This window comes from Bubalus bubalis, chromosome X (assembly GCF_019923935.1).
Source record: "Bubalus bubalis isolate 160015118507 breed Murrah chromosome X, NDDB_SH_1, whole genome shotgun sequence".
Lineage (NCBI taxonomy): Eukaryota > Metazoa > Chordata > Mammalia > Artiodactyla > Bovidae > Bubalus > Bubalus bubalis.
The window spans coordinates 25,610,161-25,628,559 of NC_059181.1; the positions used below are offsets into that span (position 1 = coordinate 25,610,161).

The 18,399-nt window shown below is 37.1% G+C and overlaps 1 long non-coding RNA gene and 1 other non-coding gene across 3 annotated transcripts in view; one reads left to right on the plus strand and one right to left on the minus strand.

The window, feature by feature from the left end:
- Window positions 1-18,399, minus strand: part of LOC123331776 — a 496,106-nt gene that overhangs the window by 170,819 nt on the left and 306,888 nt on the right. The window lies entirely within an intron of this gene.
- Window positions 7,551-7,715, plus strand: LOC112582413. The gene has a single exon (XR_003106951.1). It is a non-coding gene; the product is annotated as a U1 spliceosomal RNA (small nuclear RNA).

Genomic DNA, 18,399 nt, shown 5'->3' on the forward strand with positions numbered 1-18,399 from the left:
GGATCTACTGAATGAAAAGAAAATCTCATTCTGAATCTCTCTTCTGCAATGCTTTCTACCCGATAGCCAATTTATCTGTGACAAAAGAAGAGACACACCTCTGTTTGATAAGCCACTGAGATCTAGTGGTTTTTGGTTATAACAGATATTTCACTTTGAATAAGAGACAAAAATAAGACATGGCTTCTTTACTTAAGGTCCTTAGTATTTTAATGGTGAAAGTGAAGTTACTTTAATGGTAGCAAGTACATAAACATACATTTTATCATTGCTTATTATTATTTTTCTCATCATAAGAGAATTCCTTACTTCTGGAAATAGACATAAACATTCCCGTTTTGCTTTTTAAATTAAACTCTCAGTTCATTTTCTTTTCTGACTGTTGTAGGATATTTAAGCCATATCTTGCACTCTTAGTATATAGTACTGAGGAAGGAGACAGATGTTCCCTGTGGACAGATACTCCAAAATAGCAAGAGAGAGGAGAAGCTGAGCCCTGCCCAGATAAGAGGTAAAAGATCACATATTCCTCTGTCTTGAAGTCAAGGAGACCTCCCAGACTACGCATGTGCAGAAAGGCTCCTTAGAGGTCAAAAAGGAGGGAGCGTCATGTCATAGGAAATGATGTCAGCCTACCCATAAGCCCCTTCACTAGAATTCATCTTGGCTAAGAGATGAGCGCATACATACATGGGAGGACACTAAGACACCCCAAATATGGACCCAGAACCAGGCAAAGCAAGATGGCTGATCTAAAGGAAACCAGAAGATATGCCTTATAAAAGTGATTTAAATTATCATGAGGGTACAACGTTCTGAGTCCACCCATGTGAGTCTATCCAAATGTACTCTTATTCCTCCTCATAAACACTCTGCTTGTTTCACTACTTTGCCTCTTCTATGTGAAAAAATCATTTCTATACAACTAGCAGGCCAGGGCCTGGTCCCTGGTGGTCTAGTGGCTAGGATTCTCACTGGCATGGCCAGACTTCAGTCTCTGATCAGGAACCGAAATTCCACTTCAAGCTGCTACAGGCTGAGGCCACCTGAGATCAGTGCAAATTGTGGTGCCTGACAGGCACTTAATAAATATCTGATGAATAAATGAATGAGTGAATTCCATGTGGAATCTAAATCCATCAAAATAAGCACTTAAAGAACCTCCTTAGAATGACAGTGATACAGTAATATTTAAAAGCTATTTCATCTTGTAAAATCTTCAAATTTTTATGTTATAAGAATGCTTATTTCCTTAAAATTGAACATGCATGACAATATAAAATTCAGATATTTTCCTGCTGTCATTGTTACTTTCATCACATTGAAATGTAATATTAAAAAATATGCCTCAAATTCTACATGTGGAGGAAGCTAATGAAAAATGATACATAAGTTATAAAGGAGGAAACATAATTCAGTATAGAACATATAACTCTGATTCGATTATTCCTAGAGGTACAAATTAATTGATTTTATATTCTAGTGTAGAGGAGCAAGATTTGCCACCCCCAAAATATGTCCCTTTGACATGCAGATTAATTTACACTGATTATTTTGAAGAAGCAGAAAGATCAGGAAGGTTTTCTTGAAACCTCCCCACTTAACTGCCTAAAATAATTTAGATACAGGACCTGTTACCCTGTCACTAGAGACTTCTACGAAGTATATGGATGAGGTATGTTGGGGGGAAACTTGGCAGGGCCTAGAGATCAGAGTCCACTCTGTGTCCCATTGTCTCTGCTCGGACCAGCAAACATTTGTTTACCAAATATTTGCTTTTCCATTTCCATGTGAATTACCTTCCTCCCCCTTGAAGTCTCAAATCACTACCCCCCATAACCTCTTATCTTTAGCTGAAAATGCTATTTAAGATGAAAGTTCCAGCCAGTTTTGCAAGTTTCTCAGTCTGAGTCTCTCCCAAGTATACATGCTATTAAACTTTGGTTTGATTTTCTCCTGTTAGTCTGTCTCCTATTAATTTAATTCTCAGACCAGCCAGAAGAACCTGGAAGGGCAGGGGAAACTCTCTTTTGACCCAGTACTAAGTATAAATCTCAACAATTTATCAAAAGGCAAAATAAATAGCTCAATATAAAAAGACATTTCTTATTTTAAAATGTTACTTCAGTAACTAACACACAATTGTATGCAATCATCTTTTTTAATAAAAAGATAAACTAATTGTGGCATTATTTGTTTAGGTATTCCAGGAAATTTTCTATTTCCTTCTGTTATTTACTAAATATTAGTAAGGGTAATGGAGAAGGCATTGGCACCCCACTCCAGTACTCCCTGGTAGGCTGCAGTCCATGGGGTCGCTAAGAGTCAGACACAACTGAGCGACTTCACTTTCACTTTTCACTTTCATGCATTGGAGAAGAAAATGGCAACCCACTCCTGTGTTCTTGCCTGGTGAATCCCAGGAACGGCAGAGCCTGGTGGGCTGCCGTCTCTGGGGTCGCACAGAGTCGGACACGACTGAAGCAACTTAGCAGCAACAGCAGCAGTAAGGGTAAGAGAAAACAAAAAACTACACAAGTGCATCCTTCCTCATTTCATTCATTTTTAAGAAACAGAAATCTAAGAGATAAATATAATAGAATTCAACAGCAAAATCTTATCTGTTCACATCATAAACTTGATTGTTCAATTAAGGGAAGATAGATGTATAGAGCGGAGAAGGCAATGGCACCCCACTCCAGTACTCTTGCCTGGAAAATCCCATGGATGGAGGAGCCTGGTGGGCTGCAGTCCATGGGGTCGCAAAGAGTCAGACACGACTCAGAGACTTCACTTTCACTTTTCACTTTCATGCATTGGAGAAGGAAATGGCAACCCACTCCAGTGTTCTTGCCTGGAGAATCCCAAGGATGGGGAGCCTGGTGGGCTGCCGTCTCTGGGGTCGCACAGAGTTGGACATGACTGAAGCGACTTAGCAGCAGCAGCAGATGTATAGAGTAAAATATCAGGAATTCCATGACAAACCAAAGAGAACAGAAAGTGATTTGTTAGGATCATAATCCCAAATTCAATGATTTCAACAATGACTGGAATCAAAAATACCATTCTGAAAGTCTTTAAAGTATGTAAAGATCTATTTTTAATTATAAATAGTTTTCTACAATTCACACAGGGAATGAAATAAAGTATGAATGAAGATACTTTCATTAAATAAAGGTAGTTAAAATATTTTAGAGGACAGTTTTGTCTCAGTTTCATATTGATTTGGGGTTGAATGAGCTTATTTAAAGAAAATTTTCATGTAATTAATTTACTATGTTTCTTTATATTTCTGTTGATTTTAACTGAATAATTTCTAAATAATGTTCTTAACTGTTAAGTTTGTTTATTCTCAGTTTTATTTTGTTTCAAATGTCTGAAACTGAATAAACACAATGACAGATTTTCTTATAAATACAAATAATAAGTGAAAGTCTTTATATGCCTCAGTTTCTTCATATGTAAAATGGGGCATTATTGATTGATAAATTGATAGAGAGAATAAAATGTATGTAAAACAACACAATTATCTGGCATATGGTAAGCATTTAATGACACCTTAATAAGTGTTAGTAATTATGATTTCATTTGGGTTGCAATTACAAATTGAAGAAAATTGAGGAAAAATACTATAATATTAAAACAAAAGCAAATAATATACAATGAAGTAAAGGAGATTTACATGCTAAAAAGCTAAAAGCTAAAGTGAAGTCTCTTAGTCATGTCCGACTCTTTGCAACCCCATGCACTGTAGCCTACCAGGCTCCTCCGTCCATGGAATTTTCCAGGCAAGAACACTGGAGTGGGTTGCCATTTCCTTCTCCAGGAGATCTGCCCGACCCAGGGATTGAACCCGGGTCTCCTGCATTGTAGACAGACGCTTTTACCATCTGAGCCATCCAGGAAGTCCGATTTACATGCTAGATACTTAAAAATTCAAACTATGTTTCCTCTCATTCTTCAGGTTTGGAGTGGAGTTATCATTAGTTTCAAACTAATGATCATCAAGAATTGAATACACAGCTCTCATGTGAATATAAATCTCTGAAAGCACAACTCTGTTTAAAAATTTGATTTAAACTTTAGATGACACAAAAGAGGGACTATTGAAATGATGTTTGAAATTAAGTTATACAAAGTATTACTGTTAGATAGAGTTTCTACTGAATTTGAGAGAGTATTCTCCCTGGAGCAGGGCTTCCCAGGTGGCACTAGTGGTAAAGAATCCACCTGCCAATGCAGGAGATGTAAGAGATGCAGGGTCATTCCATGGGTCGGGAAGATCCCCTGGAGGAGGGCATGGCAACCCACTTCAGTATTCTTGCCTGGAGAATCCCATGCACAGAAGAGCTGAATGGGCTGCAGTCCATAGGGTGGCACAGAGTCAGGCACGACTAAGCTACTCATCATGCACACATTCTCACTGAAACAATATGAGACAAGGGCAAAATGTTTGGAGACAATAAACGCTTTCTCCACACAGGTATTTTTTCCTACTACAAGAAACCTACATTGGCAGCATCCGTAGCTCAGGTTCTGCTTTCTGTGTGAAGAGGATGTTATCAAGGCAAATGTGAAACCCAATTTAGAGTTTGTTTTTTCTTTTCCATTACATATTTACAAATATGGCATTCCGGGAAACAATTCAAACTGCTAGTGTATAGATATTTTGCTGTTTGAATTCTGGTGGTGGATTGGGAACTACCAATAGGGCAACATGTATAAATCCATTCCATTATTATTGGGGAGAAATAACTTTTTATCTTTACTTTAAAACCCTCTTGTGTTCTGTTTAATTGTGTTCTTAGAGTTATGTCTTGCAGAAAGAGACTAAGTTACAGAGGAATCATAGAAGCCAGTGTTATATAAAATATCAGAATCTCATCAAAGGACAGAGGCAGGCAGGGGAGAAAAATTAATCTTCTGATTTGAGAAAAAACAATAAGATGGTTTGAAATTTTCATTTTTGCTTTTGGTTGTGAATTTTAAAAGTAAAAAGGAGGAGAAAAAGGAGAAGGAATGACCTGTGGTTTCCAGAAAGCCAAATTTTCTTCATAAGAGATGAATTTTAATCACTTCTGATTTTACTCCCACGGTCTGAATCAGTATTCTCCTTAGCTATACAAATAAATATAGTATGTAGTATATTTAATAAATATATAATTTAACATAGTAAATATATTATTTACATATTAAACTATTTCTAATTCTGAGATATTATTTAATATATTTTACTGACATATTAATATTAATCGATACTATTATTTCATATCAAGTGCTAAGGTGAGGCAACCTACATATTGACTTTACCAAAGCAAAACTATAAAAGGAAGCACATCTCCATTGCTATATATTGAGCTCAGCAAATCTCAAGAAAGTATGGACAATTGTGTAAAAAAATGTACTGGTGACTTTTGATAAACAATTTGATACTCTGCATACCCTATAATCCAGCATTTTCACTCATAGGTGCATAAGAGACAAGAATATCTATAGCTATATTGTTTGTGGCACAAACAACTGGAAACATCTCAGAATGAATGAAATGATTTAGAGTACCTTGTATCAATATAGATGAATCACTAAAAATTAATATTGTGTAAAAAATGACAGTTTGTCAACAGATAATGTAATAAAATACCATGTGTATGAAGATTAAATTTGCATAAGAATAGTCTATACAATGCTTAAGAAAATATGTGCATGTAGTAAAAATACAGGCTTATCTCAGAGATCTTGCAAGTTCAGTTCCAGACCACCAAGATAAAGCAAGTCACATGAATTTGGGGACTTCCTTGTGCATATAAACACCTATGCAGAAGCACTCTTCATAGCTAATGATTAAGAAAGACTGAGAATCTAGGGAAAAAAAGAAAGCATTCCCAGGAGATGAACCTGAAATGGAGTCATGAAATTTATCCTGTACTCAGGATGACCAAGAAGAACACCACAATCCCTGATGAAAGTGTCACACAGAAGTTGAACTACTGTCTAATGGAGTAAATTTATTGTTTGGGGAACAACTCTAGAGCAGCATTGGAAACTTCCTGATTTCTTTAGTTATTATTTGCAGAGTTAGGAGGAATAACTTTCAGAAGGGACTGTGTCATGAGGTGCCTGACTAGAAGCTGTGTTTGAGCAATTACGTTTTCTGTCTGTTTTTAGTAATGACAGACAGGGCTGATCATGTCACATATAGAAAATCACTTTAGATTCTGGGGTTGTGACCTTCCTTAGAAGACTATTGTTAGGATAAGAGGTCTTATTCTTCTGAGATAGCTGATGGGTCCCCATCTGGCAGGATAATGGCCATTGTTTTAGCAGGGGCTTCCTCGATGGCTGACTGAAAAAAAATACAATACTTTGTTGGGGAGGAGATGTATGATCTCATTTGCCCACTCAGAAGAATTGGTTGTGTTGACAGAATGATGTGATGAGAAGTTTGCTACGCACTGTTTGAGCTCTACTAGAGTCATCAGTCACCAATGTCACCTTATACATTTCATACATTTATACTAAGCATATAAATATGTACACATTGCTTACAGTTGTAAATTATAAAAATACATGCAAACATTACACAGACATAAACATAAAAACATGTATATATTTATACATGTTACAGTCTAATCATAATAAAAATGCCAGACAAATCCGAACTGAGAAAAATTCTAAAAATATCTAACTCATGCTCCTCAAAACTGTCAACATCACCAAAAGCAAGGAAAGGGTGAGAAACTGTCACAGAGAAGAAGGGCCTAAGGAGGCATGACAACTAAATGTAATGTGGTATCCTAGATAGGATCCAGGAATAGAAGAAAAAGATATTAATGGAATACTAATAAAGTATGAAGTTTTGTAATACAAAAATGTCAGTTCCTTAGTTGTTAACAATGGAGGAAACAGGATGAGGGTTATATAGGAGCTCTGTATTATAAAAAATCTCTTTTAATCTAAGTCTATTCTATAATTTTTAAAGTTCATGGAAAAAATAGCATTTAAATTTGCATCATAATCACTGAAGTACTTAGATATAAATCTGATCCCAAAATGCAAGATGAGTACACTAAAAAGTATAAAACACTGATAATGGTAATCAAAGAAGACTTTTATAAGTTGAGAGACATATATTGTGTTCAGTATCATTACCCCACCGTGAGATATCACTATTAGACTGATTAGAGATGCTAAAACAAAAATAAAATGAAAACCAAAACAGAACACTCAGTTATACAACCTGAAAATCTCAAGAGGCTTGCAAGGATGCTGAACAGCTGGAATTCTCATTAACAGCTGCTTGGAATACAAAATGTTACAGCAATTTAGGAAAAAGTCTGGCCTGTTTGCTAAAGTCAAATTTTTATTTTACCTGAAGGGGGAAAAAACTTATCTTCACACAAGAAACTTGTACATGAGTATTTATGGTACCTTTATTCATAATGGCCAAAAACTAGAAGTAAGCCAAACAGGTTTCAATGGGAGAATGGATGAATAACCGGTGGTATATCTAGCAGTGGAACATTACTCAGCAATAAAAGATAATCTAATAAATACTTACTTGACCAGGGAGATAGTATGATCACAAAGTTGGTTTTCCCAAGCCAAGTCTTGCCCATAGCACTGCACAAGTGCTGACTCCCTGTAGTTTCCCATGTTTGAGAAACTTCATTGCACAATTTGTGCTTAAGGGATTAAAAAAAAATACAAAAAACCCAATATGTACACATAAAAACACAAATGAAGCACAGATGTATTACACTAATTATGGGAAAGTGAAAATTAGTCCCTCAGTTGCGTCTGACTCTTTGTGACCCCACGGACTGTAGCCTGCCAGGCTCCTCTGTCCATGGATTCTCCAGTCAAGAATACTAGAGTGGGTTGCCATGCCCTCCTCCAGGAGATCTTCTCAACCCAGGGATAGAACCTGGGGTTTCGTGCATTGAAGGCAGATTCTTTTCCATCTGAGTCACCATTATGGGAAGCCAGTTTCAAAAGGCCACAGAATTTATCATTTCATTTATATGACATTTTGGAAAAAGCACAGTTATGGGGACAGAAGGATGATTGGTTGCTAGGGGTGGAGGCGAGGGTGAGGGATAACTACACAAAGGCAAAATAAACTGATGGAGCAGTGGATCTGGTCTATATTGTGATTATGGTGATGATTATATGACTGTATACATTTGTTAAAACTCCCAGAACTGCACTCTGAAAAGGAGGCATTTTTTCTATATGTGAATTATATTTCAATACCACTGACCAAATTAAAAATAGACTTTAAATCACAGGGAAACTGCTAAACGTCATTCTCTCTCAAACTTTGATAAAGATCAGTTTTTGTCCTGAGAATAACAGCACAAATATTTTCTGTCTAAAGCTGAGGTTTTCATCAATTCTATCTGCTACTATATTCTGGATCCCCCTTTTGCCTCAAAATGCCCAGTCTCTCCCATCTTGGGGCTGTCATATAACTGTCCTCCTGTCTAAGGGTTGGTCTGAATTCCTGAACTCCTTGGAACTGAATTTAACCTTGGTTTCTATCTGCTTGCCTAGTATTAGCTTTTTATTCTTCTGAATTACTTGGGCTCTACAGTAAGTAATGATTGAATGCTTAATGAATAGCCATCTCTCTTCACCATCCAATTATGATTTAAACCAACAGATGCATTTCCTATGAAACAGACAGTGTGCAAGGAATTAGGCATATAATGATCAACAAAGGAGATATTGTTACTGGATGTATCTCCTGCCTTCACAGAACTTTAAGAGGCATTATTATTATAGTTGAGAGTGTATCTTAGATTACAATCTAGTAAGAGATGGGAATACCAGACCACTTGACCTGCCTCTTGAGAAACCTATATGCAGGTCAGGAAGCAACAGTTAGAACTGGACATGGAAAAACAGACTGGTTCCAAATAGGAAAAGGAGTACGTCAAGGCTATATATTGTCACCCTGCTTATATGCATATGCAGAGGACATCATGAGAAACGCTGGGCTGGAAGAAGCACAAGCTGGAATCAAGTTTGCCGGGAGAAATATCAATAACCTCAGATATGCAGATGACACCACCCTTATGGCAGAAAGTGAAGAAGAACTAAAGAGCCTCTTGAAGAAAGTGAAAGAGGAGAGTGAAAATGTTGGCTCAGAAAACTAAGATCGTGGCATCCAGTCCCATCACTTCATGGCAAATAGATGGGGAAACAGTGGAAACAGTGGCTGACTTTATTCTTTTGGGCTCCAGAATCATTGTAGATGGTGATTATAGCCATGAAATTAAAAGATGCTTACTCCTTGGAAGGAAAGTTATGACCAACCTAGACAGCATATTAAAAAGCAGACACATTACTTTGTCAACAAAGGTCCACCCAGTCAAGGCTATGGTTTTTCCAGTGGTCATGTATGGATGTGAGAGTTGGACTGTGAAGAAAGCTGAGTGCCGAAGATTTGATGTTTTTGAACTGTGGTGTTGGAGAAGACTCTTGAGAGTCCCTTGGACTGCAAGGAGATCCAACCAGTCCATCCTAAAGGAGATCAGTCCTGGGTGGTCATTGGAAGGACTGATGCTGAAGCTGAAACTCCAGTCCTTTGGCCACCTGATGAGAAGAGCTGACTCATGTGAAAAGACCCTGATACTGGGAAAGATTGAAGGCAGGAGGAGAAGGGGACAACAGAGAATGAGATGGTTGGATGGCATCACTGACTTGATGGACATGAGTTTGGGTGAACTCTGGGAGTTGGTGATAGACAGGGAGGCCTGGTGTGCTGCGGTTCATGGGGTCACAAAGAGTCGGACACGACTGAGTGACTGAACTGAACTGAACTGATGATAAACTCTGGATTGATCTATGGGATCATGGAAGGGATACACAACACAGTTTAGTGGAGTCAGTCAAGTCTTTTCAAAGTGATTTCTTAGTAGAGTTACAGACTGTTAACAGGAGTCACTCAAGAAAGTAAGAACTGGGAGTGGGGGGCAGAGCAAAGTATTCTAGACAGAAAAAGCACAATCTGAAAAAATAATCCAAAACTGAGAAACAACAAGAGTGTTCGGTCAAACTGAAAAGAGTTCCTTATGATAGGAACATATACAGTGAGGTGGCTGCTGAGAGATTAAATTGGAAATATGGACAGGGATCAAGTCATGTAGAGTGTAATATACTACACTGAAAGTTCTTTGTCCTCGTGTTTGCATAGACCTAACTATACTAATAATATATGACAGTTTTCACTTATTGCTCACTAGTTTTGTTTGCATAGTTATTTAGGAAATTTTACACAAGTTTCAATCTGGCTAGACCTTGAAATTCATCTTTTAGGGTCTCCCAGAGGTCTGATCCTTTTGTACTCTTTCTGATCTCCTCTGCTCTTTCGCCTTATATTTTATAGGATTAATTATCCTCCTCCCATCCTTCCTCACCCACACCAGACTGTCTCACAAACAACTGGCTGATCATTGGATTCACATTGGTGAAGGCTGATACTTTAATCCTAGATGCTGTTTTCATTTATCCTATTACAACTGTTTTGCTTTTTTTTTTGTTTCTTTGTTTCCCATTGAGAAACCTGAGTTACTATTATACCTGTGTCTATTTAATTTCTGCATTGTAGAGGGGAAAAAAGAAATTGTTGTAATGTTAGAATACTGCAGAGCTCAAAATAAAAACTTTTATATAATATTATTGTTTTATTTTACAGTATTTCAAAGTGCTACATACTTCTGATAAAGCTTTTCTCTGAGAGTCATAATCATCAGAGACCTTGACATTTCAGTCAATGTGATAAACAAAAGCTTTGCTAATTTTTTTCTTTTGCAAAAAAGAATCACATGACAGACAAAGGATAGAGAAGGTCAGTTTTAATTATGATGCCTGAATTGTCTATCATGGTTTATGTAGATTTTGCTTTACAACCAATATAGAGTCAGAGAGAAATTAAATTAGGTAGATGGCTGAGATTTTCAACTTAGTAGCTTTTACTGTGCTATTTGTATTCCAATATCCCAATTGGGCAGATACTAATAATTATGGAGCTTTTATTAACTACTAATAACAACATGGAAAATGTATTAAAAGTGCTATTATTATTATTCATCATGCAATAAATGAGTTAGCAGCGTTAATAGAATAATTTACTCTCTTATCAGTCAGTAAGCATATTAGTGCATACTATTTGCCATGTGATAAGTACTGAGGATTTAAAAACAAGCAAGATGAAATTCATTAATTCATGGTCTCAATCCATGACAAATTTAAGAGACAATTATGTTAGCAAAACAATAAATGTGAAAAACTGAATTTGATTAAAAAAATAAGTTATTTCAAAAACCTTCAGGAAGTGAGCTGAATTTGTATTAGGACTATTTTCTGGTCCACATCCCAGTACTCAGTCTGAGAGTGGAAACAAAAACAATACATATACCATGATCATTACCTGTCTTGTGAGTCATCTAAGCTACAGCTGGCACCTTCTTCTTGATTGAAGCAATGGGAGTATTTCAGCTCTGCTAAACACATGGCAAATTTTTGACATTTAACAGATACTTTTGTTACAAAATAGCAGCTTTATTTTTATGGCAGGATACAGAAAAATTATTTTCCAAATCAAAAAGATGTTATGGGTCAGATCCATGGACTTTAAATGATACTGAAGAGGACAGCCAAAATGCGATTTTGGAATGACCCTGTATTATCAACAAACTTCTCAATCTGTTTCTCTTGTGTCACCTGTAGGGGTGTTGACAGAACTAATTCCAAGAGAGCATCCATGCCAAAAATTGGCATTTCTGCTTTTTATAATTGCCTTACATGAAAAGGGAATAATCTATCTGTCCAATTCACAAGAAATATTTTTCTCTTTTGTAAAATTTAATGGCTTAAATAAATTTGGATCATATTTTTGTTACTTTTAAGCACTTACCCATGTTTTGCGAATTTTTTTTCTGTGATTCTGTGAATTATTTAGACCAGTATCATTTTCCATCATTTTGGTTAAATCATTAATCTTACAGATTGGATGACTTGTGTGTATATTTGTTTTGTAGACCCAGCATATTACATAGTATCAAAAAGGTTCTAATTCTACAAAGGAAAAAAACCCATTTAATTGCAATGCAGCTGTATGTTGTATTTGTCATCTGTTATACAAATGGGAGGGGTGAGAACCCCAAAATATCTGGGACCTATCGTTTATTCTTAATCATCATAATCACCATTAATCATTATTTATCAATTCACCACACAAATTCTCTATCCTTTGGAACACATGACTTGGCACTACTAAATATGTCATGTTTGTTCGAGTATTAGCTAAAACTGTATTGGTTTACAGATAAAAACTGAAGGGAAATAGGTTAGAGGCCACATGTATACATTTATGTTCTTTAATATAAACATTTATGTTTAGATTCATACATATGGAGAGTCATGATCCTCAAAAATGCAAATTGAATTTTCCCATAAAAAAGTATGCTGTTCTGATATGGTATTAAAATATATAATGATCATAATATAGTGGTAGCATAGGTGGAGGAGAGAAGTTATATTATGCTTCAGCATTTATCTCCCTTTATTTTTCCTTGAGTGACTCTGGAATGGTGATAATACACTGCAAAGTTTGAGGATTCTACATATAGGTAATTTGTGACTGTTGGAAATGAATATTTTGGTCACCCAAGGTAACCCACAAAACTCATACACTGCCAGAAGATTTTTTTCACATATAGAGTGAATAGTAAAGCTCAACATTCTTCCTAAAGAATATTGGATGAGACAACTAAGCAAGTAAGCTGTATCTGGCAATAGATATAGGTCATCATTGCTTGGTTTTCCTTCAGCGACTTGTATCAATTAATACTGATTGTCCTTTACCTTTTTCCTGATAGGAGTGAAGACATCATATTTCAAGGGCTAGTGAGATGGGAATTATAGGAAAGAGTACCAGTTGTCTGAATTAATCTAAAACACACCTGCAAGTAATTGGATCCATGTTAAATTCTTTAATAGGTGATTGAGAAAGGTCCTTTTTTCCTGTCCACAATGCTAAATTATTCCCTAAAGAAGGCATCGGGCTCTAGTTAGTTTTGGTAGGCTGTAATTTAATCATTTGAATCAGATCATTGAATCGCATCATCACTAAAGACTCTTCCTGTTCTAAAATGTTATGATTTTACATGGATGGTGAGATAGATCCCTGGAGCTTTTTCCTGTAGACTTTGTCATGGAGCCAGGTTTATAACAGTGAGGTATTTTCACTGGTATTAAATCCAATGAATCTCCCACAGGGAGCTCAGAGTATTTCCACATATATAGTGTCCAAAGCGAGTGCTGATGCAAACAGTGTTGGCAAGGACAGAGGGCATTCTCAGTCTCTACTAATAAATTTAAAGTATATTATGAATCTCCTCTGCAAAAAAAAAAAAAAAAAAAAAAGAGAGAGAGAGAGAAAGAACAAATCAGTTCTTCATATTATGAACCAATTAAATATCAAACTAGAGCACTGGAACTGGAATAACAGAACTGGTCCTAGGTCACTGCTTTTTTACCCAAAGTCCAGGTTGGTAAATACAAACTTTGGTTTCATCTCCCTTTGCTTGCCAATAGCTTAATGTTATTTTGTATTCCATGGACGGTGTAGTCTTTCTTGAACAACCATTTTGTTTGTTTGTTTGTTTGTTTTAGGTTCCAAGGTCAAATAAGTTTGTAAATCTCAAATGATACATTTTAAGCAGATTTGAAATGGTGTTTTGTTTTGTTTTTTTTTCTGGGACACTGCAGCTTAAAAAAAATTTTTTTTTAATTGCAAGATAATTGCCTTACAGAATTTTGCTGTTTTCTGTCAAACCTCATGAATCAGCCATAGGTATACAGATAACCCCTCCCTTTTGAACCTCCCTCCTATCTCCCTCCCCATCCCACCCCTCTAGGTTGATACAAAGCCCCTGTCTGAGTTTCCTGATCCATACAGCAAATTCCCATTGGCTATCTACTTTACATATGGTAATGTAAGTTTCCATGTTACTATTTCCATACATCTCACCCTCTCCTCCCCTCTCCCATTTTCAGGGGTTTCATGTGTGCATTTACTTTGAAATTCTATCCCTGTATAGCTGGTGGCTCAAACAGTGCAGGTCAGGCAGGTGGCTGCCTGCAATGCAGGAGACCTGGGTTCAATCCCTGGGTCAGGAAGATCCCCTGATGAAAGGAATGGCTATCCCCTGGAGAAGAGAATTCCATGAACAGAGGAGCATGAAGGGGGCTACAGTCTGTGGGATCCCAAAGAGTTGGACATAACTGAATGACTAATGCTTTCACTTTTCATAGCCATTACAACTCAAATATTTGGTTAATGAAGCCAGCAAATTCTTTTAGGGAAATAAAAGATTCTATACCCATTTACCACTGCTTAATGGCAACCCACTCCAGTATTCTTGCCTGGAAAATCCCATGGATGGAGGAGCCTGGTAGGCTACAGTCCATGGGGTCACAAAGAGTCGGACACAACTGATCTACTTCACTTTCACTTTCAAAGTAATTTAAAAAGGTTGTCATCAGATTGAGGCAGCCCTAATGCCTTGGTGGCCTACATAAGCAAACCAAAATCTAAGCTGGAGTGGTGCGCTGGAATCCTAGAAAATGGAACTTCTGAACAACCAATAACAAATAGCCCACTGTGCTGTGCTAAGTCACTTCAGTTGTGTCCAACTCTTTGCAACCCTATGGACTGTAGCCCACCAAGCTCCTCTTTTCACTGGATTTTCCAGGCAAGAATACTGGAGTGGATTGCCATTTTTTCCTCCAGGGGATCTTCCCAACCCAGGGATCAAACATGTGTCTCCTGGTGCTCCTGCACTGCAGGTAGATTTTTTACCGTTGAGCCAAGGGGATGCCCACTAGGCTTCCTCAAATAAGGTAACCACTTAACTGTAGCCCATCAAATCATTTCCTTGTTCTGTTTCTGAGTCTTCTCTATAAAAATCTCTCTCCTAGCTCCCCTTGGTGGGGTGCTGCTCACAACTTTTGATTTGGTGTTGCCCAATCTGAATCATTGCATACTCAAATAAACTCTAGAAAATTATAATGTGCCTCATTTTACCTTTTAACATCACTGTGGCTGTCCTTTCCTATGCATTTTTTAAGAAAAGATTCTTTGGAGATTTATTTTCATTTATTTCAAAATCTGTTCCTCATTTAAGACTTTGTTGAGTATTTATTCCAAAATTTCTAGCTGTTTCACAGCAGAAGTTCCTTCAGGTTAATCTAGTCCTTCATAGGGTGTGAAACATTCCACTCTGCTTTTCAGTTTTTAGATTTTCCTCATTATTTCTTTTTTTCACATCCTGTCCATGGTTATGGATTATAAGACACATCGCTTTTCGGTTATTTCTAGACATCTGAAGTAGAAGAGAGCAGTATATTCCTACATGACATCTTCAGTTTGAACCTCTAATTAGTACTCTACATTGTAGCCAGATTTATATTTTATTGTAATACAAAATCAATCATATGATGCCTGTGTTTAAAATTCTTCAAAGGCTGCTTACTGGAGTTGTAGAATATGATCCAAAGTCTTCAATGTACATACAAGCCCTTTCCAAATTTTGCACATGGACAGAGGGATCACTAGTTAAAACTGTCAACGTAATGATGATCCAAAAGAGCCAGACACAACTGATCGACTGAGCACACACAAACAATGATGACCCAGGGCCTCTCTTTGCCATAACTTTCCCCCTTGAGCACTGAAAGGCAGTCAGCTAAGCAGTGATGGTAATTTTGGAGTAGTTGTAAACTCGGAGGTGGGAGAAAACCCATGTGTTTTGGAATGGGAAACGTTCATGGGGTTCAAACTCAGAGCAGTGGAATGGTCTTCCAGGGAGTGAAGCCTATATCCATCCCTTTTTGGTATAGGAAGGACTTGACCTCTTCTTCTAGCCCCAGTCTTTTCATTGGAAAAGATCCTGATGCTGGAAAAGATTGAAGGCAGGAGGAGAAGGGGACGACAGAGGATGAGACAGTTGGATAGTATCACCAACTCAATGGACATGAGTTTGAGCAAACTCTGGGAGATGGTGACGGACAGGGAACCCTGGCATGTTGCAGTCCATGGGGTCACAAAGAGTTGGACATGACTGAGCAAGTGAACAACAACAACAATGACCAGCCCCTGGATACCAGAGCAGACATGCCTTGGTCACTTGATGCTGCTTGACCCCTCTCCACACACACCTGCTGACCTGTGATGAGCAGGAGGGGAGAGTGTATTCCTAGGGAATGAAGCGTGCTTTCATATAAAGAGGGAGCGTGGTGGGACCTGAAGGTATTTGGAGCTCCTTCCTTCCAACAGCCCAACTCAGGTGCCAGGGTTCTGCCTCTGAGATAATAAAGGCGTGGGGCACTCACAGCCCAAATGTAATATTGGGTTGGCCAAAAAGTCTGTTCAGGTTTTTCCAGAGGCTCTTATAGAAAAACCTAAATGAACTTTTTGGCCAACCCAATACTTGGTTCATTTTGGCTCAGCTTTACTATTCTCCTGTTTCCTTCTTCAGCCTCACCTTGGTTACCTTGCCTCCAGATTCCTAATATTTATTTGAATATCTTTTATCATACTAAAGGCAATATACCTACTACCTTTGGGGAGAAATGTACACTTAATCAGGCTATACCCAGCCCATTCTCACCTGGATCTCTATCACAAATACTGTACGGTAGTTTTATTTGGACTTAATTTTCCCAAGCCCTAGAACAGGTCAGGGTTAGTTCCTCCTGCAAAATATTCTTATAGTGTGTGCATTTACTTCCATTAAGATTAATTTTCAGTGAATGTACATATATAATATTTTTGTTCCCACATACATACACACACACACACACACGGACACACACACACACACACACACATGCATGTGCGCCAGTAAAGCCTATGAAGACATTGGTCATTATATCTTGCTGATATAAGTCACCGCAAAGGCAAACACAATTCCTAGCCTGAAGGATGACTAAATTTGATTTTATTTTTATATATTTCTGTGCCCTCATATATATCATATTCTGACTCACACTATTTTAACATCCTTTAGAGCAATACCAATGGTATATTTTTGTTAAATACTCTATAGCATGACCATAATATTGAGATATGGTTTATTATAAAATATGCTTGTTGAAGAGAATAGAAACAATTAACAAATTAAGGAACAATTTAAGTAATAAATATAATTTTATAAATTCTGAAACATTATGAATTGGAAACTACATGAAAAAATATCACTGAAAAATTTATTCTTATGCCCCAGGAAATCATGAAAAATCTCTGAAGATTATGCTTATGTAGAATAATAATGTATAACATCCTGAGTCGTATATATTAAAGGAACATCTAAAAGTATAATGTACAATTAATGAAGGAAAATTAAACATGCAATTGAGTTACTCTTTCTGCTGGAAGGAGAAATCAAATATACAGGAAGCATTAGTTTCCATTTATTTTCAAATTCAAATCTGTATTCACATACATGTATTTGCATTCCCAAGTTCAGATTTAATAAGCAGAAATGATTATTTTAGGCTGTAATTGATTACAGAAAGCCGGTGAGGATCAGACTGAAAATGTAGCTCTCACAATTCTGTGAAGTCAATCAAAACACCAATCACTGGCCTTGTGATTTAACACTGCTCTGTCTTCATTAACTGTACTCTTGCCCTAGGCAAATCCCAACTTTAGCTGAAGCTACTCATCAGATGCCAACCTTTCCTGAATAAATAAATTTTACTACCACATTCTCAGGCTCTGTGCCTAAATGAAGATCCAAGATTACATTTTAACAGGTGAGCCTTCTGTTTCATTTCTGTTCTACATTTTAAATGATAACTTTCTTAAAAAAAAAAAAAAAGAACACCTGATGTTGCTGCTTACTTGGCATGCTGCAGCTTTCAGAAAGAATGCACATCTTTTGTTATGAGGGCAAATCATGCAACTTCCATTAAACTTGTGATTCTCAAAATTGCTGCACAGTGAAACCACCGGGGGAGCTTTTACAAGGAATGATGCCTGGGTCACCCCCTCTAGAGATTCTGAGGTAATTGGTGTGGAGTTCAGCTTCCCTGGGCATGGGATTTTTAAAAGCTCCCCAAGTGATTCTAATGTGCAGCTGAGGTTGAAAATCACTGCACTAATTAATAGAATAATAATGAATTGCCTAATCACAGAGAAGACCACACGGATAAAATCATGGTTATAATTGGAAAGCTATTATTTCTGTGGAAAAGATATTTCTGAATGATTGAAAAATGATTAATTTGAGGTTTGTGTAATTCTACACAGCCTTTATTTCACAGAAGATTCGATATCTATTTTGGCAAATTATAATCAGGTGCCTCACTAATAATTTTGTATTTTCT